Below are 14,155 nucleotides of genomic sequence, written 5' to 3' on the forward strand. Positions count from 1 at the left end.
TGTGTGTGATGGTAAAGAACCCCTTCATGACAAACATTCTGACATTTCTCGTCTGTGAGTTTTATAACTCATTTAATTTTAGGAGATTATAATTGTAGGCATATTTGTGATAAGGATTACATTATAGGATTTTTTCAGGATAACATGGTCTCAAAGGCGGGGTTGTGGGGTAGGCCTATTAATCAATCGAACCTTTAGCACACACGCGTGTGTGTGTGTGTGTGTGTGTGTGTGTGTGTGTGTGTGTGTGTGTGTGTGTGTGTGTGTGTGTGTGTGTGTGTGTGTGTGTGTGTGTGTGTGTGTGTGTGTGTGTGTGTGTGTGTGTGTGTGTGTGTGTGTGTGTGTGTGTGTGTGTGTGTGTGTGACTTAAGAGGGCCAAATATCCCCTCAAGTATTTAGAATTTGAGAATGTGAGCACCATTTCCCTCATAAGAAAAAATAATTTTGTTTTAGAGTGTTATGGAATTTCTATATACTATGCAGTGATGTGCAAGATACATAATTGTACTGTGTGTGTGTGTGTGTGTGTGTGTGTGTGTGTGTGTGTGTGTGTGTGTGTGTGTGTGTGTGTGTGTGTGTGTGTGTGTGTGTGTGTGTGTGTGTGTGTGTGTGTGTGTGTGTGTGTGTGTGTGTGTGTGTGTGTGTGTGCGCGTGTGTGTTTGTATTTTTGTAAATACACACACATGTTTTAGTGGTCAGACTAGATAGAACATTGCGTCATAACTGCATGTCTCGCTTGAAAGGCTATATTAAGAATGATGAAACATGATGACACATATGATATCTGGACATGTCACAGTGACCAGCCAATGACCCTTGTGCCTAATGCCTGTGATTCAAATAGAGATAACAGACTGGACGTGTTGGGACTGCAGCATACATTCTGATGATGAATGCAGGATGCTAATATTGAAACACCTTGTGAGCTGTAGGTAAGAATAGCTTTGACTCTGTCACAGGAAAGAAAGTACTGTTCAATACAAGATCTGCTAAGAGGATTTTAAACCCAAGAAAGCCAGTTAGGGTGTGGGGGGGGGGCAGTTTTGAATTGCAGTCACCTGTATGTGCTCTTTTAGAGTGGTTTTGAAGGAGAGTAGGGATTTACACTACTTTACGACTAATCTCTCAAGAACAGATTCTGCACTGCGTGAGAATCTGTCTTGAAGGTTCGTCAGAACGTGTACACACTGTGTGGGAGAGGGCGCGGCTTCAGAGGCCGCGCTTTATCCAATCAAATGTAGTGGGCGGGATTCACGTGTCCGTCATCCTTCCCGACTCGAAACTTAAACCGAAACTAATTTAACAATAGCGTCCGCGGAGCAGACAACCACGGAAAGATATTCACATTTGAACTTACTCTTCCATCATAGAAACAAGTGGGCTTATAACCAAAACCATCCATGTTCTCCTGGAGAAGTGGTGTTAGTGTTCCGTGTAGAAATGTTATCTAGTCGGAATGAAAACGCAAGCTCACCACCGGAAGTGGAGCGGTGAAGGCAGACTTAAACCCCGTTTCCTTGCGCACATGTGCTGCGTCGCCATTGTCCCAGAGTCACACTCAGGAGGAAGAACAGCAGAGGTCGCTGTTTTTCCTTTTAAGTGTGTCTCTGGGTTCCGAGATTGCTTTACGACTGCTGGTAGGGTTTCCATGTTTGTGGACGTCTTTAACGTTTTTGGTGTCTTTGTGGTGTATTGTATCGTGTAGACCAGGCCCATTGCAAGTTGCTGTACTCTGTCCTCTACCCTGAACCATCCCACCCTAGCATAATGAGCAGGGGTTAGATGAGTTGTAGATGTAAGGCCAAGTAGTAAGTAGACTGTCACTGAACTAGTTTGTTTTGGGCTGTCTGGAGCCTTGTTTTTAAGGCCTTTGTGGTGCTATGGTACCATGAGATGCATGAGGAGGTGCATGCATATTGGTGCACATGTTGTAATGTTTACTTTGTGAATTGTGATGAATAAATAGTGAACATGCAGACTGGTCTGTCATCCTTGCTCAGGGTGCCTTGCTCCTCGAGAGATTCCACCACAATAGTTAAAAAAAAATGTTTTTTTTAGACACAGGTTTACGAATTGAAAAACATTCAGGTTGGGGTTAGTGTTAGGATCCGACATTTAGAGGTTATGTTTAGGGGTTGGGGTTAGAGTTTTTCCTATTTCATACATAGTTGTGCGGCGATGCTATTTTCAACAATTTGTTGATACTTTCAGCTATTTTCAATTATGTCATCCTGAAATGCTGATGTACTCAAGTATAGTATTACAAACGTGTGTGTGTGTGTGTGTGTGTGTGTGTGTGTGTGTGTGTGTGTGTGTGTGTGTGTGTGTGTGTGTGTGTGTGTGTGTGTGTGTGTGTGTGTGTGTGTGTGTGCGCGCACGCTGAGGGTTACTATGACGCAGAATAAACAGCTCGTGATAGATCTCAAAAGTTAAACTTTTGAGCATTTAACAGCTCAAAAGCTGAATGTTTGGATGAGCTGTTTTCTCATCAAAGCTGATCATCATCAACGCTGACTGATCATATCACAAACTGTCACTCAACAGCATTATAACCCACTCTATTCCAAAACAACAGCATGCAGAACTTTGATCACAGGATGGTTGTATTTTAAAGAACCCCCTCATGACAAACATTCTGACATTTCTCGTCTGTGAGTTTTAATCAACTCATTTATTTTGAGGGGATTATAATTGTAGGCATATTTGTGATAAGGATTAAATTATAGGATTTTTTCAGGATAACGTGGTCTCAAAGGCGGGGTTGTGGTGGGGTAGGCCTATTAATCAATCGAACCTTTAACACACATGAGCCCCTGTGTGTGTGTGTGTGTGTGTGTGTGTGTGTGTGTGTGTGTGTGTGTGTGTGTGTGTGTGTGTGTGTGTGTGTGTGTGTGTGTGTGTGTGTGTGTGTGTGTGTGTGTGTGTGTGTGTGTGTGTGTGTGTGTGCGTGCGCGTGTGTGTGTAATGAATCCATTGATGACCAGTGAAGTCTGTGCTAGAACATCTGTGTTATTTAGTTGTAACAAACCTGCATGTTTAAACATCGGACGTTAAACATGGGTTGATTAATTAAACGATTAATACATTAATTATTAATACATTAACTATGAAATGCTTCAAACAGTGAATTACTGCTAAACTATTGGTGTCCATTTGTACTCACACTAAACGTGTCATTTACATCAATACACACTGACTGTAGGTGTGTTGACTCTATTTAGCCCTAATTAATGACGCTGACAGCCTGTGTTGTAGTGTGGTGTCGCCCCCTGCTGTGTGAGGGAGTGAGACATCCTCTGGCAGATTGACACTTCTATACCTGCAAGAAAAATAACGATAACACAAATATAAAAGAAACCGTTTAAGACATGCATAAACAAGAACATAAAATGGAATGTTGAGACAACATGATATAACATTTGTTTGTATCTGCATCTATGTTATCCAATGTCATTTTGACTAATACATGCACCTCATGGTAGTTTAGCACCTCAAAGGCATTAAAAACAAAGCTTCAGATCTCTCAAAACAAACTGGTCAGGTTGCTACTTGGCCTCTCACCTATACGACACACCTAACCCCTGCCCTTTATGTAGGGTGGGATGGCTCAGGGTAGAGAGGACAGAGTGAAACAGACTTGCATTGGGCCTGGTCTTCAAGATTCTCGATAAAACAGGGATACCCGGCCTGGGCCGTAGCGTGACGGACGGTCCAGGCACCCTAGGCTGCAATGCCAGCCTGACAGCGTGTCGCGCGGGTTCGACTCCCGTTCTCGACGACCTTTGCTGCGTGTCACCCCCCCCCCCCCCCCCCCATCTCTCTCTCCATTCCCTGTCAGCCTACTTTACCTATCCCTCTCTAAAAATAAATGCATAAAATAGAAAAAACAGGGATACCCTTATACCCAACATTCTTTGGCTATTCAAAAATAGCAGATATACAAGCTCATGAGCTTGTAGATCTGCTATTTAAAAAATATCGTGAACATTTTGCAAATCTTTTAATATATATATTTTTAAAGCGAACATTTGTAGGGGGGGGGGGGGTCCCTGGAACAAAAAAACAAGATGGGGGCCCGCGACCAAATTACATATAATTTTGGGGGTCCTTGAGTTGACATGAAAAAGTTTGAGCACCACTGATATAGAAACATACGTTTTTCAGAAAACTGTTGGGATTTAGGAGACATGTAGAAGCTTCAGATCTTCAGACGGGTTAACAATGTGAAACACACACACACACACAGGCACAACACCAGAGGCAGTTCCACTGATATTACTCAACAGTTTCTGCACAAACATGGGGAGAAATTCGTTCTACTATGCCACCAAAACATCAAAAAGTGTAACTCCTTAAGGGGGGCGCATGCTTTGGGATTTCGCCCCTCCTGGAGAGGCCATTTTCGGTGGTCACCTTATCACCTTATCACCTTTTAGGTGATAGAGAGAGCTCTCTCTATCATAGAGAGCGCTCTCTCTATCACCTAAAAGGTGATAGGGTGACCACCTCATTTGGTAGCATGCGTGGGCCAAAACTCTCCTTCAAGATCGCCATTAAAAGAGCACCTGTCTGCAATTTGCAACTAGCCCTAGAAAAATCTTCTAAGTTTAACCCCAGAAATGACCCCCCCCCAACTGTTTTGTGTACATATTCTAAGTTTAACCCCAAAAAAGACTACCCCCCCTGTACATTTTATTCAGCGTTACAATACATATAAACATCATTAACGCTTCTAGCGTTAATGATGTCTATATTTATTGTATATTATTATATGTATTTAAATGTCTTGATGAATTGAATACCCAGGACCACAATGGAAACAAGCCCCTTTTTGTGTTATCCTTTTAACAATCATTGTAAAATCGTACCACTGTACTGTATTCAATCAATCATTCAATCAATTAAATCTGAAAATGTATACAACAAACATGCCATATTGTCTTATACAGTGTATTCAGGTGGTTTTAGTTGTATGAAGAGTATTTGTGTCGTATCTATAAGAGTAGGAGTCTTCAACGTTTTCAGGCCAAGGACCCCTTAGCTGAGAGAGAGATGAAGCAGGGACCCCCTACTCTATATTGTACAAAATTGTGTTTCAGATTAAAGTTTTTTTTTTAACTTAGGCTGCTATTTTCTCCCTCTACACCTATAGCCTCTTTGCCAAAAATAGCCGATCTACAAGCTCTCAACGCCTCGCAGCGCGAGGCGTTGAGAGCTTGTAGATCTGCTATTTTCGGCTAATGTTCCCCTCAGAAAAGGAATTCTAGGGTTCAAGTGGTTAATGTAAAAAAACGAAATCCTATCACACAAAGATTTTGCGGACCCCCTATAGTAGCTCTGAGGACCCCCTAGGGGTCCCGGACCCCCTGTTGAAGACCCCTGTATAAGAGTATTTAAACAGTGTGGTGTTGAAGTACGATGTTAACCCTTGTCCAGATATGTTCAGACAATATGTACGTATATTCATCTATACTCATGACATAGAATTATGAATGAAATACTTTGACAAAGATGAAAAATAAGGACATTTTATCTATAGTTTTTCTTCTGGGTTAATTTATTAAAACACACACGATAGCCTACAGTTTCAGCTAGTTGTCATTATATCTAAAGCCTCATATTTATTTTTTACTTTGCTTATCTAAAATGCCCCCCCCCCCCTCCCAAACATGTGGTTTCAGTGTAGTAGCCTAATTGCGATGCTAATGAAGGCCAAAGAGATAAACCACCCAGAGAATCAGCCAACTCCCATTATCATTAGTAGCTATACTCATTTACATGTCTATAGCTGGGAGCAATTACAGCACTACGTATGTAGTAGCCTACTTCTACTAGCCTGTTTGACAAATACTGTGTATGTGTGTACAGTATTTGTCAAACAGGATACTAGACACTAGGTCTACATGTACATTATTGATGATGAAGATTATGATGATGATGATGGTTCTTTCTGTGGGTGTGGAACCCAGCTGTAACAACATGACCCAAGGGTCACAAGTTTCAGGTGTGTTCAGTTCAGTTTTGAATCAATTTACAACTAGACGCGTCGCAATTCCGGGGAAATTGCAGAGTGTGGTTGCGCCGACGCCGGTCGCGGGTCGCGGCCGCCGGGACTCGAGGAATACGCTGGGAGGAATAACGTCGGAGGCTGCGCCAATTACATTGTGTCGTCACTCCTGAGATGGCTTGCGTTTCATTTTGAGAGGATCGATCCCCCCAAAATAAGTTTTTTGCATCAAACGGTTACATTTCGAGCATTCGTGGTGCCCCCTATGGATCAAAGTAGAAATGCTTTTGGGGATTGGTTTAGTATACCACCCTCGACATGTGATTCAAATTTGGGATTGACCGGACGTTTCGTTCGTGATTTATGGCATTTTTGGTCAAACGGGCCCCTCCCGCTAACTTTGGAAGCCATTTACGGACGGACGGTACGGACTATCAAAATTCCGCTTGGTTAGGTTTATCGCATGGGTCCATAGATCACGTGTACCGATTTGTGTGAGATTTGGAAAAAAATTGAAGGAAAAGGAGCAAAAAGTGTGTTTTTAAGAAAATTCAAAATGGCGGAAAATCTATCCTGACGCAAATGGGCGTGGCCTATATGGGAAGATGCGTCGTGACCCAAGGAATCCAGGGAAAAAGAAATTTTGATTTTACGACCTACGGTTCAAGAGTTATAGGCCAAAAGGTAAAGGGGGCTGTTATAGCGCCACCATGTGGCCGACTGGTGTGATTATTTTCTTAATAATTTTTCAAAAAACTATTAACCTCCCCTCCAAATCTTGTAACTGTAGCCCTTACGGTTTCCGAGAAAAAAATACTTGAATGGGAGTTTTTGCAATTCCCATTAAAGTGGATGGGGAAATTTAATGCAGAAATAAATCAATATCAAAAAATCTATCCTGACGCAAATGGGCGTGGCCTATATGGGGAGATGCGTAGTGACCCAAGGAATCCAGGTGAAAAGAAATTTTGATTTTCGGACCTACGGTTCAAGAGTTACGGGCCAAAACGTAAAGGGGGCTGTTATAGCGCCACCATGAGGCCGAATGGTGTGATATTTTTTTCAATAATTTCGGACTTAATTATAAATTATCCCTCCAAATCTGATAACTCTAGCTGTTAAGGTTTCTGAGAAAAAAATACTTTGAATTTGAGTTTTTTCACTTTTACATTAAAGTGGATGGGGAAATTTAATGCACTAATAAATTAATATCAATTAAACTATTCAACCAATCTCTTAGCCCTATACACGCGCACGATTCCCGTTCAAGACGGTCATTTTGATATATGGCACGACATTGGGGGATAAAAACTGTGGGAGGAGATGCGCTCTAAAGTATTGTTTATCTATAAAGAAATAAAGAAACTAGACGCGTCGCAATTCCGGGGAAATTGCAGAGTGTGGTTGCGCCGACGCCGGTCGCGGGTCGCGGCCGCCGGGACTCGAGGAATACGCCGGGAGGAATAACGTCGGGGGCTGCGCCAATTACATTGTGTCGTCACTCCTGAGATCGCTTGCGTTTCATTTTGAGAGGATCGATCCCCCCAAAATAAGGTTTTTGCATCAAACGGTTACATTTTGAGCATTCGTGGCGCCCCCTATGGATCAAAGCAGAAATGCTTTTGGGGATTGGTTTAGTATACCACCCTCGACATGTGATTCAAATTTGGGATTGAGCGGACGTTTCGTTCGTGATTTATGGCATTTTTGGTCAAACGGGCCCCTCCCGCTAACTTTGGAAGCCATTTACGGACGGACGGTACGGACTATCAAAATTCCGCTTGGATAGGTTTATCGCATGGGTCCATAGATCACGTGTACCGATTTGTGTGAGATTTGGAAAAAAATTGAAGGAAAAGGAGCAAAAAGTGTGTTTTGAAGAAAATTCAAAATGGCGGAAAATCTATCCTGACGCAAATGGGCGTGGCCTATATGGGAAGATGCGTCGTGACCCAAGGAATCCAGGTGAAAAGAAATTTTGATTTTACGACCTACGGTTCAAGAGTTATAGGCCAAAAGGTAAAGGGGGCTGTTATAGCGCCACCATGTGGCCGACTGGTGTGATTATTTTGTTAATAATTTTTCAAAAAACTATTAACCTCCCCTCCAAGTTTTGTAACTGTAGCCTTTACGGTTTCCGAGAAAAAAATACTTGAATGGGAGTTTTTGCAATTCCCATTAAAGTGGATGGGGAAATTTAATGCACTAATAAATCAATATCAAAAAATCTATCCTGACGCAAATGGGCGTGGCCTATATGGGGAGATGCGTCGTGACCCAAGGAATCCAGGTGAAAAGAAATTTTGATTTTAGGACCTACGGTTCAAGAGTTACGAGCCAAAACGTAAAGGGGGCTGTTATAGCGCCACCATGAGGCCGAATGGTGTGATATTTTGTTAAATAATTTGGGACTTAATTATAAATTATCCCTCCAAATCTGATAACTCTAGCTGTTAAGGTTTCTGAGAAAAAAATACTTGAATTTGAGTTTTTTGACTTTTACATTAAAGTGGATGGGAAAATTTAATGCACTAATAAATTAATATCAATTAAACTATTCAACCAATCTCTTAGCCCTATACACGCGCACGATTCCCGTTCAAGACGGTCATTTTGATATATGGCACGACATTGGGGAATAAAAACTGTGGGAGGAGATGCGCTCTAAAGTATTGTTTATCTATAAATAAAGAAATAAAGTGTGTAGAGTACTATAGTCTGGTTGCCCTGTTGGGCAACCACACTAATAAAGAAATAAAGTGTATAGAGTACTATAGTCTGGTTGCCCTGTTGGGCAACCACACTAATTACAATTATCATTATACGCCCCCCCCTTAACATGAATGGAACCACGGTGAAAAGGGTGACCTGTTACAAATGTCTAGATGTTGACCAAATACCTGTCATGGTCAAAACACACACACGCACAAGCACACGCACACGCACACACACACACACACATACACACACACACACACACACACACACACACACACACACACACACACACACACACACACACACACACACACACACACACACACACACTGCTTACATGGACACATGACTACACTTATACAGTATTATGGACATTTCTATGTATTTATTGTGGATTGAAAATGATGAAGCAACATGCTCCTAAGTGCTTTAGTGGTTGATTATTATTATTATTTTTTTAGGTTAGTTTAGTCCTGTTTGTCTATATCACTCACTATCTGTATACATTTCACTGCATTTCGGAAATTACTACTTTTTTTTAATTGTATGTGATGAATAAAGGTTAATTGATTGATTTGATTTGATTTATTGATTGATTCAACATTTATTCAAGATTCTGTGAGAAATGGTTGAGGACGTCCCTCATTTATACAGTGATGCTGAGATTACATTGTGGAAAATACAAACCATGTTAACGAATAAAATTGGTTATTAAGTTTTAGGTCACGGTGCAAGAGCTTCAATGAGTCTGCTGCACAAAATTACTTTGCAGAAAAAAGAAAAAAAACATACATACTTACATACATACATTAACCAATCAAGCCCTATTTTATACTTTGGCAATTTGAAAATAGTAGATCACAGAATCACACACTTTATCTTCCAATCCAAACCATTATCAAACGTAGGCTAGGGGTGCGAGGAGCGTGTGATGTCAGAAGTCAGGGGGGGGGGGGGGGGGGGGGCATCCTATAACTGCTGCAGCAGCAAGACCAATACGCTTCAGAGAGAGAATCTCTAAAAAAACAAATGCAGGGTGAAAAAACACTTAATAAACATCATGATGCATTTCCCCTTCAAATGAGAGGCGTTTCTCTTGCAGGTTGTTGAGCAGACTGGTAGGAAGTGGGTTAATTGCTTGGTGTGAGCTTTACATTTGACTCTGAATGGAAGTGTGAGTTGGATGCAGAGGTGGTGATGCCTTCCTCTGCAAAACACACAAAACACATACTCTATGCTGTCACAAAATGTACTATGTTGTTACGTATCATTGTGCATTTCTAAATAGTTACACGAAAATCATGGGTCTTTCGCAGTGGGTACATGACATCCAGTACACCCACTTTATCTATAGCAACTGTCACGGCTGTTGAACAAAACCCAAGCCTGTTGCCTGTAACTTTTTATTAATTTTTGATCTTGGACTTCTTTTTAATGTACATGACGACACTGATCTTAACATGCTGCTCAGGCTTTTTTTTATGCTCCTTTTACATTCTGATAGATGATGGAGCTCAAGCAAAAACGACACCCCCCCCCCCCCCCCCACACTTCTTTACATCTCTAAACCAATGATGTGGCAATAAAGTTTTACTGTTTTAAACTGCAACCGTGAAAGCCTACATCATACATGGGCAACTGGCGGCCCGGGGGCCACATGCGGCCCCCACCTTCACTTTATGCGGCTCGCAGGTTAATATCGGAATATTGATATATTTTTCATTTCAGCTGCTACAATTCCAAACATGACACCCTTTAATTACTTCAGTCTATATTAGCAGCTTAATGACTATTAAAATGTCCAATGTATTTGTATTTAAGTTCTTAAAGTTAACATAAGTATAACTAAATGCATTTGAAATTAAATAAAAAAAATTGCTTTTCAGGATTCCAATTCAAAAATAGCAAAAAAATATCAGGATTCCAATTCAAAAATAGCCGATCTACAAGCTCAAAACGCGCCGCTTTGCGACGCGTTTTGAGCTTGTAGATCGGCTATTTTTGCTACTTTTGCGTGACAGAATGGCCTGACAGTATATGCAATGTGGCCCTCTGGAGTGAGTGTGGAAATATAGTGGCCCTCTCCATCATCAAAGTTGCCCACCCCTGGCCTACATGAATAAGAATGTCACCTCACTTTCATGTATTTGTATTGTGACAATAACATTTGATTGATTTGATTTAATTGATTTGATATGCCTGCGTATCAAACTGCTGGAGTATTTTGAATGCACTGTGAGGCACTGGCCATTAAGTAGAGAAGCTTTGCAGAGAAGCACAGGTGTGCCTTATCATCAGTTTGCGTGAAAAAGGCCTTTTGGGGGAAACGTGTTGCTTGCTGTAAATTTCGTAACTGTTTTTAATCATTCACTCAGAGACCATCCAAAGCTCATGATCATTTCTCCACTGCAAACACAATACAAACATTAAGTACCTCAATGGCGTCGCACCGCAGGAGGGCAACAGGGTCTCTATAATTCGTGTCCAAGGGAACAGGGAAGGTGGTGGCAGGGTGACAGGCATGTCACAGAAAACTGTGGCATCCTTCCTTGACAAACTGTGAGCTGGTGGTTTGGTCAGCGCTGACCCGAAGGTGGCTTTGATATCAGGGAGCGTGTGTGTAAGGACGTTTAGCATTCACAGAAGGATGCTGCCAGTTGGATGCAAAAGGTAGAATAACACATAGCTCCTCACCTCCCAATCCATGTTAGAGAGAGTGATTATTACGTGATAAATACACTATAATCAGTGGTGTAATTCAGTAGCTAAGTACATTTACTCGAGTGCTGTACTGGAGTACACATTTTGAGGTACTTTTTTACTGGTCCATTTTTCAATGCTTTACACTTCCACTCCACTACGTTGCAGAGGCAAATACTGTTCTTATTACTCTTACTACAATTATTTGAAAACTTTAGTTATAGCCTGCAAGTTACTTGGTAGATTTAGATTATTATTTAAAAACATATATCGACCAATTAAGCCCTATTTCATATTTAGTCTATTTGAAAATAGACAATCTACAAGCTCTCTGACAAATCTTGAAAACTTTTGGAGAAAAAAAAAACATTCATTCTGCATAATGAGTACTTTTACATTTGGTACTTTAAGTATACTTTAAGCAAAATGGTGAATACAGGACTTTTACTTGTAAAACACATGTAACAGAGTAATTCTACATTGTGGTATTGCTTCATCCCATCACTGACTGTCATCACTGTGATTAGCTGCAGTAAATCCTCATCATGGTGTATAGTTTGCATCACGTGAGGGTGAGAAGAATAGACCACATGATGCCCTGAAAAACCTGTGTGGCAACACAACCTGCTGCACGGCTACAGATAACATTACGATGCTGCTTAACCACTTACAGTACTATACACCCTGAAATACTCCATACCAGCCCCCCCCCCTCCTTGTGTCACTTTCTACACATAGACATAATAAAGGTAGACACCTCCCCGACTCTGGGCGTCTGTCTGTATCGGACGCGTATCCAGGAATTACATTCATGGGAGGCGAAATGTGTGTCTCCCACATCCCACAGTAGTGGTGGGAAAAAAAGTTCATTTCAGTGAACGAACGGCAATGATTCGTTCAAATGATTCGTTCACGTTCTCGTTCAGTTAGCGCTATTTTCTAGTGTTCAAAATGTACTTGAGTAAAAGCACAAAAGTATTGGCATCAAAATATACTTAAAGTACCCAAAATGGAAAATAGCCGATCTGCTATTTTCAAATAGCCTAGGTATGAAATAGGGCTAAAGTGGTTAATGTATGTTTTATAATGTGTGTAAAACACCATCGCGGGAGCAGTTTTTTTTTACGTTGTGCGTGAACATAACAGTTTCAGAAAGTGAACGAGCTCGTTCACGTTCGCGGCAAATGAACTAGTTCTTTTGAACGAATCGATCATGATGAACGACACATCACTATCCCACAGGGGCACTTCAGTTTTCACCTTCACCCAGCTGAGTGCTGCCCACAGAGGAGCGAGCAGTTTTAGGGGTAAATCTGTCTTGCTCAGGGACACATTGCTGACAGCTGGAATCATACCTCTGGAGACCTAGGCGGGCTCACACTAACCATCCAGCTATGGCCGCCCCCATGCTGCTATTTTCACAGAATGTTCGCCCCAAAACAGGGAGGCTACAGGCTAGGCCGTTAGAGGAGGGTCAGGGCAGGGCATGAAACTTCATTCTGTACTTTGTTTTCCAGTTCAGGTTAAAACACTACAGCAGATTAAACACATGGCAGCAGCACAGCTAAGTAAGCAGCACAGCTGCAGCTAATCAAATTAACACTGGGTGTGTTAGAATTAGGTGTGTCCAAGAGCCCACAGTAAACAGGTGTGTCGAAGCACACTGACACTCCTAAACCCAGATTGTGTGTTTTTTAACAAAACCAGCCTATTGGGGTTTTGCCCCCCTTTGACACTTTAATTCGACTTTAATACGTGTTTAAATTAATTTGTTTTTATAGTAACCTGTGTAAAGCAGTGGTTCTCAACCAGTGGTCCGGGGACCACCAGTGGTCCTTGAGGGGGTTCCAGGTGGTCCCCATCTAAATGATAGAGAGTTGGTAACCAAATGGACTCTTATAGCTCTTTAACTCTTGAGAGTGTAACATGAAACCAAATGGACCCTTACGGGTCCTTTTGGTTTAATTTTATGCTCTCAAGAGTTAAATTGTTGTTAAACATCTGAATTACTTAATTTACAAGAAGTCTACACAATTAGAGAATGTAGGAGAATTGTTTTTTTTTTATCAACGTTTGCCTGTTATCTCTCCTATGGTACCAACATCAATACAGCATAATACAAAATATTCTTAAGTCTTGGGTCTGAGAGGCTAAATCTAATCAAACGGTGGTCCGTGGCTCAAATGTTGAACAAATAATGGACCTTGATATGAAAAGGGTTGAAAACCACTCGTGTAAAGCATACCTTGTTTGTGAAATGGCTTCAAATACAGTAAGTAACATTCAGTAAGGGCCCTTGTTTTTGCAGAGTGCAAACTTTCTGTGTGTGAGGTATGAACAGGCAACATGACATTCTAATATAAGCCGTGGAATGTAATGAATTGAATATGGAACACAATGTATAAAAATCATGAATTTATTAAAATATTAAAATAGAGGTAGCATTGTAACATTAAACGTACATACATTTATATTGCACAAACAGTGACATTGTCATGTTTAAAGGCAGCGAGGTACAGTTGTAAACCAGTAGTACATTAAATAAAAGTACCTGCATTTCATAATAAATATATTGCACAAAAATGGACATGGACGTGTCATTGTAAATGAGCAGGACATAAAAAAATATATATATCTGCATTATTTCATAGAAAATAAAGTGAAACAGCAACACATATGATACATATGACATGTCTTTTCTCACAAAGAAGAGGTTGGCAGAGCTTTGAG

The sequence above is a fragment of the Gymnoscopelus microlampas genome (assembly GCF_963454915.1).
Source record: "Gymnoscopelus microlampas genome assembly, chromosome: 21".
Lineage (NCBI taxonomy): Eukaryota > Metazoa > Chordata > Actinopteri > Myctophiformes > Myctophidae > Gymnoscopelus > Gymnoscopelus microlampas.